Consider the following 10065-nt stretch of genomic DNA (forward strand, 5'->3'; position numbering starts at 1 on the left):
GAGACAGGGTTGTAGTAGATAGCTCAATGAAAATTTCAACCTGTTGTGCTGCAGCAGTGAAAAAGGCAAACTTTATGCTGAGGATTATTAAGGAAAGAGATTTATAATAAAACAGCCAATATTACAATGCACTGTATGGCTCTATGGTGTGGACTTATTTGAATACTGTGCAGTTCTGGTCACTGTATCTCACAAAAGGACATTGCAGAGCAGGAAAACGTACAGAAGAGGGCAAACAAGATGATGAAGGGGTTGGAGAGGATGAAGAGCCTGGGATGTCTCAGGGCGATTCTGCATTGGCTTTTCCCTCTGTTATATACCAAACCCACACTGGAACAGAAATTTCCGTCTGCATTGCATGCTGCTGTTACTTTCTTTGATCATTGGATTTTATGGTACCCTCCACATTGCTTGCCGCTTTCGCTTTCTTTGACCATCGGGTTTTATGGTACCTTCTGTATAGATTTATGGTACCTTCTGTATAGATTTATAGATTGTGGGAGACAGGATGCTGGACAAGACGGACCGCTCGTGTGATCTTATGCTCTTACCAAACACCATAACCTACATATTTATTAAATAGCACCAGCCATACTGAAAGCGAGTCAGATGAATGGTGTCTCCAGTACTCTTGTTTAATCCTGGGACCTGTGTCTTTGTGAGGATCCACTGACAATCTGCAGGATCATGTATTGCTGCATGGTGAAGCGAAAGATCACTGTCTGTTAAACAGCTTGCAACTGCACAGGTGCCAGGCTAGAACAAGGGAGCTGGTGCCTCTGTAGTAGAGCAGCTGGATGCATGTTGATGACTGCAGCTGTTGGCAACCCTACCTGCCAGCACACCTGGTCACCACACCTTAAACCCTACCTGGTCACCACACCTTAAAAAGGATATTATAGCTTAGGAAAAAGTGTAGAAAAGGGCAACTCAAATGATAAAAGGGTTGGAACACTTTCCCTATGAGGAAAGGTTAAAGCGCTTAGGGCTCTTCAGCTTGGAGAAACAACGACTGAGGGGTGACATGATTGAGGTTTATAGGATTATGCATGGGAAAGAGCAGGTAGAGAAAGAGGTACTTTTCTCCCTTTCTCACAATACAAGAACTCGTGGGCACTCAATGAAATTGCTGAGCGGTCTGGTTAGAACGGATAAAAGGAAGTACTTCACCCAAAGAGTGATTAACATTTGGAATTCACTGCCACAGGGAAGTGGTGACGGCTACAAGCATGGACGGAGGGCTTCAAAAGGGAATTAGGTAACCATATGGAGCAGAGGTCCATCAGTGGCTATTAGCCACATGGTATAGATAGGGGCTCTGGGGCAAGTGATGCTCTGTCTTCCTGGTGCTGGGGGGGGTCAACAGTGGGAGGGTTTCTAATGTCCTGGCCCCACTAGTGGACCTCCTGATGGCACTGGTATTTCTGGCCACTGTGTGACACAGAGTGTTGGACTGGATGGGCCTTTGGCCTGATTCAACATTGGCATCTCTTATGTTCTTATGTTCAGTTCTTGAGGGAAGGAGGGTACAAGTACAGGGGGCATAGTTTGGAACAAGCCTCTTCTCCCCTATCTATGGGGGGCATGTTGCCCTTGCATGCTCTGTTGAAGAAGAGGAGGCTCCAGTTTGGTGTTTAAATCCTGAGGTGGAGTACCTGTGCAGGTTTTGAGCACAGCAGTGTTAGAAATATGCTGTGACAATGTTTGCTTCCTTCTTTGCAATTTGTGCAAAGAGCACTTTCTGTGAGATTCTTGTCACTGCAATCTAATCTGCATTCCAGTGTGCATGACGTAAGGCACTCCATGTCACATAACCTTTCAGCTGAGCATGGATGTCCTGTCTGAAGTTTAACTATGGCTTGAGAGACCAATGATTCACTGTAGACTTAGTTGGTATCCTAATGTGCACTGTGGCTTGGGGGTCATCTGGAATGCTGTGAGGGGGATAGCTGTACCTCTATGGGCATTTTATAAGTTAGATCAAGGTTGTTGCTGGTGTGCTGACAGTCAACATAGCGTCTGAGTAAAAGACTACGTTCTGGGACACCCAGGGTTGAATCCCTACTCTGCCATGGAATGTCACTTAGTGACCTTGGGTCAGACACTATCTCTCAGCTTAACTTTACTCACAGAGTTATTGTGAGGCTAAAATGGAGGAGGGGAGAATGGTGAGATATACCACTCTGGGTGTCCACTGGGGAGAAAAGTGGGGTATAAATAAACAAATGATATTATTCTGGGAACAGAGGTAGTGTTGCCAACAACCTGGAGAAGTCTTGCCCCTTTAATAGAGGCTTAATGTGTGAAAACAGGCAGTTGAAGCTTTTACTGGCACAGAAGGATAACACCTCTTAAGCATCTGTTAAAGGCACAGGACATTTTTTTCTCCAGGTTCGTGGCAACTCTGGCCCAGAGGCCGGATTTATTTATTTATTTATTTATTTATTATTTTTGACTTATATCCCGCCCTCCCCACATGGCAGGCTCAGGGCAGGTTACATCAAATTTGATAAAAATATAATATACACAATTAAAACACTAGTAAAATACCACAATAACCTTCATCTGGTGCCATTTAATTGACATTAAAACCTCACAGATGCCATCTCTGGTATGCAGTTTTGACCCGCTGAGGGGAGGCCCAGTAAAGAGAGAGGGACATCTATCGCCCTAGTTAAAAGTCTGGTGGAAGAGCTCCCTCTTGCAGGCCCTGTGGAAGTGTAAAAGGTGCCTCAGGGCCCTGCTCTCATATGGGAGCTCATCCTACCAGGTAGGGACCAGGGCTGAAAAGTCCCTGGCCCTAGTTGAGGTGACACAGACATCCCTGGGGCCAGGGACCATGAAAAGATGTTGATCGGCAGATCATAAAGCCCTTTGGGGCTCATAAACGGAGAGGTGGTCTCACAGATATGCAGGCCCCTGGCCGTATAGGGCTTTAAAGGTAAGCACCAACACCTTGAAATGGATCCGGTGCTCAATAGGCAGCCAGTGCAGTTCGCGCAGCACCAGGTGGATGTGGGCCCGCACAGGCAGCAACATCAGTACCCGTGCTGCTGCATTCTGCACCAACTGCAGTTTACGGAGCAGAATCAAGGGCAGCCTCACATAGAGAGAATTACAATAATCTAATCTGGAAGTGACCATTGCATGGGTCACTGCAGCCAGATCCCGGGGAGTGGGATATGGGTCCAACTGCCTGATCTGTCTCAGATGGAAGAAGGCAGACCTGGCAGTGGCAGCAACCTGGGCCCCCATAGTTAGTGAGGCATCCAGGAATACCCCCAGGCTCTTCACCTTCGGCACCGGCACCAATAAGGTCCCGTCAAAGGTTGGAAGCCCAATCTCCGATCCCAGTCCCCTGCGACCCAGGTACAGGACCTCCGTCTTTGATTGATTCAATTTCAGTCTGCTCCATTGTAACCAACCAGCCATGGCTTGTAATGCCCTGTCCAGATTTTCTGGGGCAGAGTCCGGGTGGCCATCCATCAGTAGACAGAGCTGGGTGTCATCCGTGTATTGGTGACAATACCAACTGAGCCCTGTCTATCCTCTTATGTGCCTCTGGTGCTACCTGAAAGCACATTGGCATCAGGGTTACACTAGCCCAGCACTGGTATGCCTTGGCACTGTCATATCACCAGATAGGTCAGTGTATTTTCAAGCCACACTGATATATCTTGCCATTACACCAGCATAATACTTAGTATTATAAGTCATTCAAAATCAGGGCTCAAGGCTCCTCTCTAAGGCTGGAGACCTAAGCATTCTTACTAGGGAGTAAGCCCCACTGATCTAAAAGGGACTTTTGAGTAAATGTGCTTAGGCTGTAGCTGTAAGTTATCTTATGCTTCCCTTCTGTTAAGTCTGAGGAGAAAGGGAAGGTGGAATTAAATCTTTTCAGTGGAGAGATTGGGCTGCCTTGGGAATAAAGCAACGCCAAGCCAGCCGAAGTAAATTAAAGAAAAACCAGGCCCCTCTTGTGAGCCTGTTATTTCTTGCTTTCTTCTATAAGGGTCTCAGATAAATTATAGTGTCAGCTGTTGTTCACATGTAAAGAAAGTTTGTGTCCTAAAACCCTCCCTTTTAAATTACAATGAAAAAGGGGATCTTAAAATCAAAAGGAAAAAAGAGAAATGAGGAATACAAGATCAATGAAAGCTTCTTATTGCTCCCAAAGAGGCAGTTGCATGACTTGAAAATTGATTCCTCCTGTTATTCTATGTATAAAATGAAGGGCTATCGAAGTGCACATTTAAGTCCTATAAAGCAAAGCTAGACATAATCTAAGTCAAGCATCTAACTTTTTAATAGTACAAAGACCAGATCTTGAGTGTATAGAGCAACAGGTTACATTCTCAAGAGTTTTACAGTCTCTTTGAGTTAAACAGAAAACATACCGTAAAAAAACCATGATATTCAGGTGTTTTTTTTTAAATTAAGGGGGCTACTACCAGCTTTGATGAAGGTGATAGTATTTTATTTCTTTTCATAAATCAGTCATTTATTCCTTAGATGCAACTGTGATCATATTACAATTATTTCATGCTTTGTGGTAGATGGCTAGTAGAATACTTGTGGGCATAAGGCATCCAGTAAGGCTGCATATAATTTTGTGTGACCGGGTAATTGCTGAACTCCATTGTTAAACACATTTTCTATATCTGTTTAATTGATACAGTATTTCTTCTTTTTTTGGGGGGGGGGTTGTTTTCAACTTCCAGTGGAACCCTCTAGGGTTGCCAGCTTCCTGGAAGGATAAAAGTCCTGTCCCTTCAGTAGAGACTGAATGGGATGTTATTTACCTTCAATACCATGAAAAACTTCAGCTGCCTGTTTCTGTACATTAAGCTTCTAGACCTTCCCTACAGACTTGTTGGTTACTGTACTTGTAACTAAAAACACATGAACATTTAAACAAATGTAAAAATTCAGAGAGATATACACACTGTGAAGAGGAAAGATGACATATTATATTCTTCATTCCAATTAATCTCACCTTGCATACTGTTTGCTTTTATTCACAGTTTATCAAAGCACATATATAGTTGCATGTCTATAGTTAATAATGTCAGTTAATATGGTAAATATCTAAACATAGTATTAAAGTTTTCACGTGAAGCAAAGCAATTGTGTTCCCCTCTTTCTCTTAAACACATCATTTCCTGGTTGTTTCTCCCTTGACTCCAGTTGACCCCCACAAAATTGGCTAGGTGGCCTTGACCCTTTCACTTCTTTCTAAGGGAACAGAGAAAATAGAGCTATTGCACCATTCAACTTCTATCTGGGAAGCCTATTTGTTCACTTTAATCCTCCCCCTCATATCAGCTTTTAATGTGAGACAGGCTACCTGAAAAAGCCCCCTACCATTGACTAATTTTTCAGATGACATTATATGGCACGGTTCCATCTTAGGCTGTGATCACACACACTAAATCAGGGGTGTCACACATGCGGCTCGTGGGCCAAATCAGAGGGCCCCAATCCAGCCTGCAAGAACCTGGCTGTTTTCTGCTTCATTTTCCAGTTCTGCTGCTGTTGTTACATCATAGCTTGCTTGACCAGTCTCTCTCAATCACACAGGAGAGATAGATAGACAAGCCTTTCCTTTGCGATTGAGAGAGTCTGGTAAAGAACTGGCTGAGGCTCCTCCCTCTCCTCCTCCCAGAGGGAGGGAGCAGCCAGAGCTTGCTTCCTGGCCAGGCTGCAAGAGACAAACGGAAGCCTTTCTTTCCTTCCACTGGCGGAGGCTTCTCCCTGAAGGGAGGGAAGAAATGAGGAAGAACTTGCTTTGCTGGGCTGCCTCAATCGCACAGGAGAGATACCAAGCACCTTTAAGTCCAATAAAGATTTGTTTAAGGTATGAGCTTTTGTGTGCTTTGCTAAAGTGTGTGTGTATTTTGTTGGGCACTTTATGCCTGGGTGCAACTTGGTTCCCTCCCCCATTTCACTGTATTCATGCCCTCATGATCCAGACTTTCTCAATAAGAAAGCAATGTGAACTATTTTAGAGGAAGAATATCAACAAGCTAGTGAGGTGGATTAGGCTGAGAGTGTGTGTCCAGACCAAGTACATCCAGCACATTTCCTTTGTAGGAAGTTATAGTTACTTCTCTGGGGAAGACTATAGTTTTATAGACAAACACATGACTCTCAGTCTGTGTCAGGATGCCTTCTCATGTTCTTAACCAGCACATGAAGCAACTTATGTATAAAAGGTTGCAATTCCCATCTATTTCATGTTTCCCCCTGGGTCCTAGGCTCAGGACACTGAACATGAGATTTCTGTAATGAATGTCAGTAAATCAAAAGTAGGTTTGCAGCTTACAGATACACACCTGAACAGCATACTCAAGATTGCTACAGCACAGACATTTGGATGCAATAATTCAGAGCAAGAGGTGTCAGTTATGAGACTGTTAAATAAACAAAATATTGCAAGAATGTTTGTGTTTTAAGCATGTTTTATTTAAAGTTTTAAAAATCTTTGTGTTTGTCTGTGTCCTTTATAAAGTTTATCCACTACCTGGCATAACATTTTATAACACACATGGCCCAGGCCAACAAGATCTCATTTATGTCAGAACCAGCCCTCATAACAAATGAGTTCGACACCCCTGCACTAAATAATCCACATTCAATGCACTTTCCAACTGGATTTTGCCAGTTCACACAGTAAAATCTAGTTGGAAAGTGATTTGAAAGTGGATTATTTAGTGTGTGTGATCACAGCCTCAGTCACATTCCATCCTATTATCTGAAAGTTCAGTCAGGTCTTAAATGCCACTAAAAATAGTTAGAAAAACAAAGCCTTAAAAAAAATGAAGTCTAGAAAAGCATTCTAGACCTTAAGACCTTTGTGACTTTGCTGAGCTTTGCACATGTCACACAAAACAATGTAGAAAGGGATGCAAAGAGTTTATATATAGTTAAGAGTTTATATATAGTTTCTTCCACAACAGATGGAACAAGTAGGAAAGGCTTTTAAGCATTTGTCAGAAAGTGCTATAGCAGTGGTGGCGAACCTATGGTACGGGTGCCAGAGGTGGCACTCAGAGCCCTCTCTGCAGGCACACATGCCATCACCCCCGCCAGACCCAGACCATCATTAAAGTGTCGAATTCTCTGCCAAATAATTTTAAGTAAATGAAAGCATTTGGGATTGCTTTCCTTACTTTGTTTGGATCATCTTAAGTTAATTTATGAGTTGTTTTTTTCTAAAATAAAACCTCAGTATTCAGGTTAAATTGCCATGTTGACACTCTGCAATAAATAAGTGGGTTTTGGGTCGCAGTTTGGGCACTCGGTCTCTAAAAGGTTTGCCAACACTGTGCTCTAGGATGTGTCCCCAAACTGGAGTAACCTGCATATGTTCCCATGTTTCTTCATTGGCTACAGTTATATCCTAGTACTTCCTGTGTGGTTATGAAATGCTGCATAGTACTTTTAAGCTGCAGTTCTCTGCATATTTATACAGAAGTAGATTACACTGAACACCATAAAACTTACTTCTGATTAAACATGAATAAGATTGGACCGCATGTCTTACAACCTGTGGTAGATTAGGCAAAAAGACAGTGATATGCAAATCTCCCTAGAATGAACCTCATAGTGGAGCGTCCAAAGGCAACTTTTGTGTAGTGGAGCAGCAACAAACACCCAGTTCCTAGGGTTGCCAGGTCCCCTGGGGGGGCAGGGAAACCCTCACTCAATGGGTCCATTCCCTGCGGGCCTGGATCGGGCCACTGTGGGAAACCCCACCCCCAAAGTGCTGGGATCATGGAGATGTGCCCGGCATGATGACATCACCCGGAGGGGCATTGCTGCTCGGAGATCGGGTGTGCAGGGCATTTCCTGCCAGCTGCCTGCAATGAAAGGGAGCCCCTTTAAGTGCAGGCAGCTGGTGGGAAAGGGCCCCGTGGCCGATCTCCAAACGGAGATTGGGCGCGCAAGGCCCTCCGGCTGCCTGCACTTAAAGGGAGCCCCTTTCAGTGCAGGCAGCTGGCAGGAAATGTCCTGCTCACCCGATCTCTGAGTGGCAATGCCCCTCCGAGATTGGGTGGGCGGGACTGTCCCCACAGGGCTGTTCCCACAGAACTCGGCTGTCCCCAATGTGACATTGGGGACACAATGCCCCCCAAAGTCCCCCACTGTGGACGGAGATGGACCTGGCAACCTTATGCACTGTGCGTAAATTATCAGGCCCTTTTTTACAACATTTGGGAGCCACAAGAATACTCTAGTGCTTGTGCAGTAACCATAGCAGAAATAGTCTGATCATAACCACGATAGTATATTACATGATAACATATAGGCATTGCATTAAAAGATGAGTGTGATCTATGAAAGACCTAAGGCTCCAGAAAGTCTAGGTGTTTCAATCCCAAATTCTGACCATTAAATACACACACAACACAGACAACAAACCTTTATTGGCATAACACCATTAAGCCACTCCTTTAGGTTTCAGAGATTGATTGTGATGTATTTTGGGCAAAATGCGAACTGGCGGAACTGTATTTTTGATGAAAAATGAGTCTGCCCTATTCGACAACTGTATACATCAGTGTCTGCTGATGGGAGAGCTTCACAGTTAATGTTCGCCAGTCTCTCCTTGTTGAAATTACGAATATGTCAGACAATGCACAAATCACATCCTTTGAACTCTTTCCAGACTACTTTTTCTGTCCCATGTAGTCCTATCTAACAATACAAAATAGAATATAAGTGTATTTCCAAGTCAGTGCAGAGATTTGATTAAAGATTCCTAATCTCAAACCAGATGAATATGGAACATAGCTTTGATAAATATTTCAAGATATGATCCAGATACCTTCTGTCTAGGTCTCATCTCATCTTGTAACAAAGACAGTACTGAAGTCAAGATTCTTAGTCAGGTATACAATATAGAGTTGTGGGATAAAAGAAGAATTTTTCCAGTTTTTAAAAATGAGCCTGGGTTGTTTGAAAGGTCTTACACATTAATTTTAATCTGATACATATGGTTGCTAAACTCTGGGGGGGGGGCCCTGGAGATCTCCCAGAATTAAAACTGATCCCCGGATGACAGAGATCAGTTCCCCTGGAGAAAATGGCTGTTTTGGAAGATGGACTCTGTGGCATTATACCCCTGCTGAAATCCTTCCATATGTCAGAACCCACAGTTTACAACGAAGTACACACATTCAGGAACGGGTATACTTTTATTGCAAAGCTATAGATGCAGTAACACAGGCACTGTTAAGAACGGCGGCAACCCATTGAGCATAATAGGATATAGGGCATTCGTATGCACCCCCCCCCCATGGCATGGGCCAATTAGCTACCCTCCCGCGCGCGGGACCAGCTAGGAAACCGTTAGGTGGCGAAAGCTGGGAAGCAGTAGTATCTCACAGTACATAGGAGACTTCCAGACAATACAACCTCCAACACAACATCCTCCTGCACATCTGTAGAGAGAAGCATTGCGGCACAGGCAGAACAGCAGAGATAGGACTGCAATAGCAATTACCAAGACACAGTGAACTCCCCAACCCCCATGGCAGCATAGCTGACACCACAGGATCTACCTCCAAATCTCGAAGAATTTCCCAACCCAGGGCTGGCAGTACCTCAAAAGAGGGCTTATGGAAGTAAGGAAAGTGTACTCACTTACATCTATCAAATGCCAGGATTCCTTGCTTCTGAAGGATAAGAAATGATCTCAACGGGAAACACAGGATAGATGGTCCATGCTAAAACCCCCCTCAGAATGTTCTTTTCAGAAGAGACTGTATGCTTTAGAGAGTTAGCAGTATGGAATGACTGCAACAGAAGGGGTCATTTAGGTCACCTCTTGCCAAACAGCCTTGGGAGTGGTATTGGAAAAATGATTGCTAATGTTTCTTGAATAAGAAGTAATTTAGCTAAGATGTGGTAATTACAATAAATGCTATTAAATAAAAAACTGTGCCCTAAAATACCGACAGATCCAATCATTTTGGGACGCCTCCAAGTATGATCTTTCCACATCAAATTAATGCATTAAATATATTTATAATAATAGATCTTACCACCGTGTGCCTTGGT

This window comes from Gekko japonicus, unplaced genomic scaffold, assembly GCF_001447785.1.
Source record: "Gekko japonicus isolate JY-2015 unplaced genomic scaffold, Gekko_japonicus_V1.1 scaffold692, whole genome shotgun sequence".
NCBI lineage: Eukaryota > Metazoa > Chordata > Lepidosauria > Squamata > Gekkonidae > Gekko > Gekko japonicus.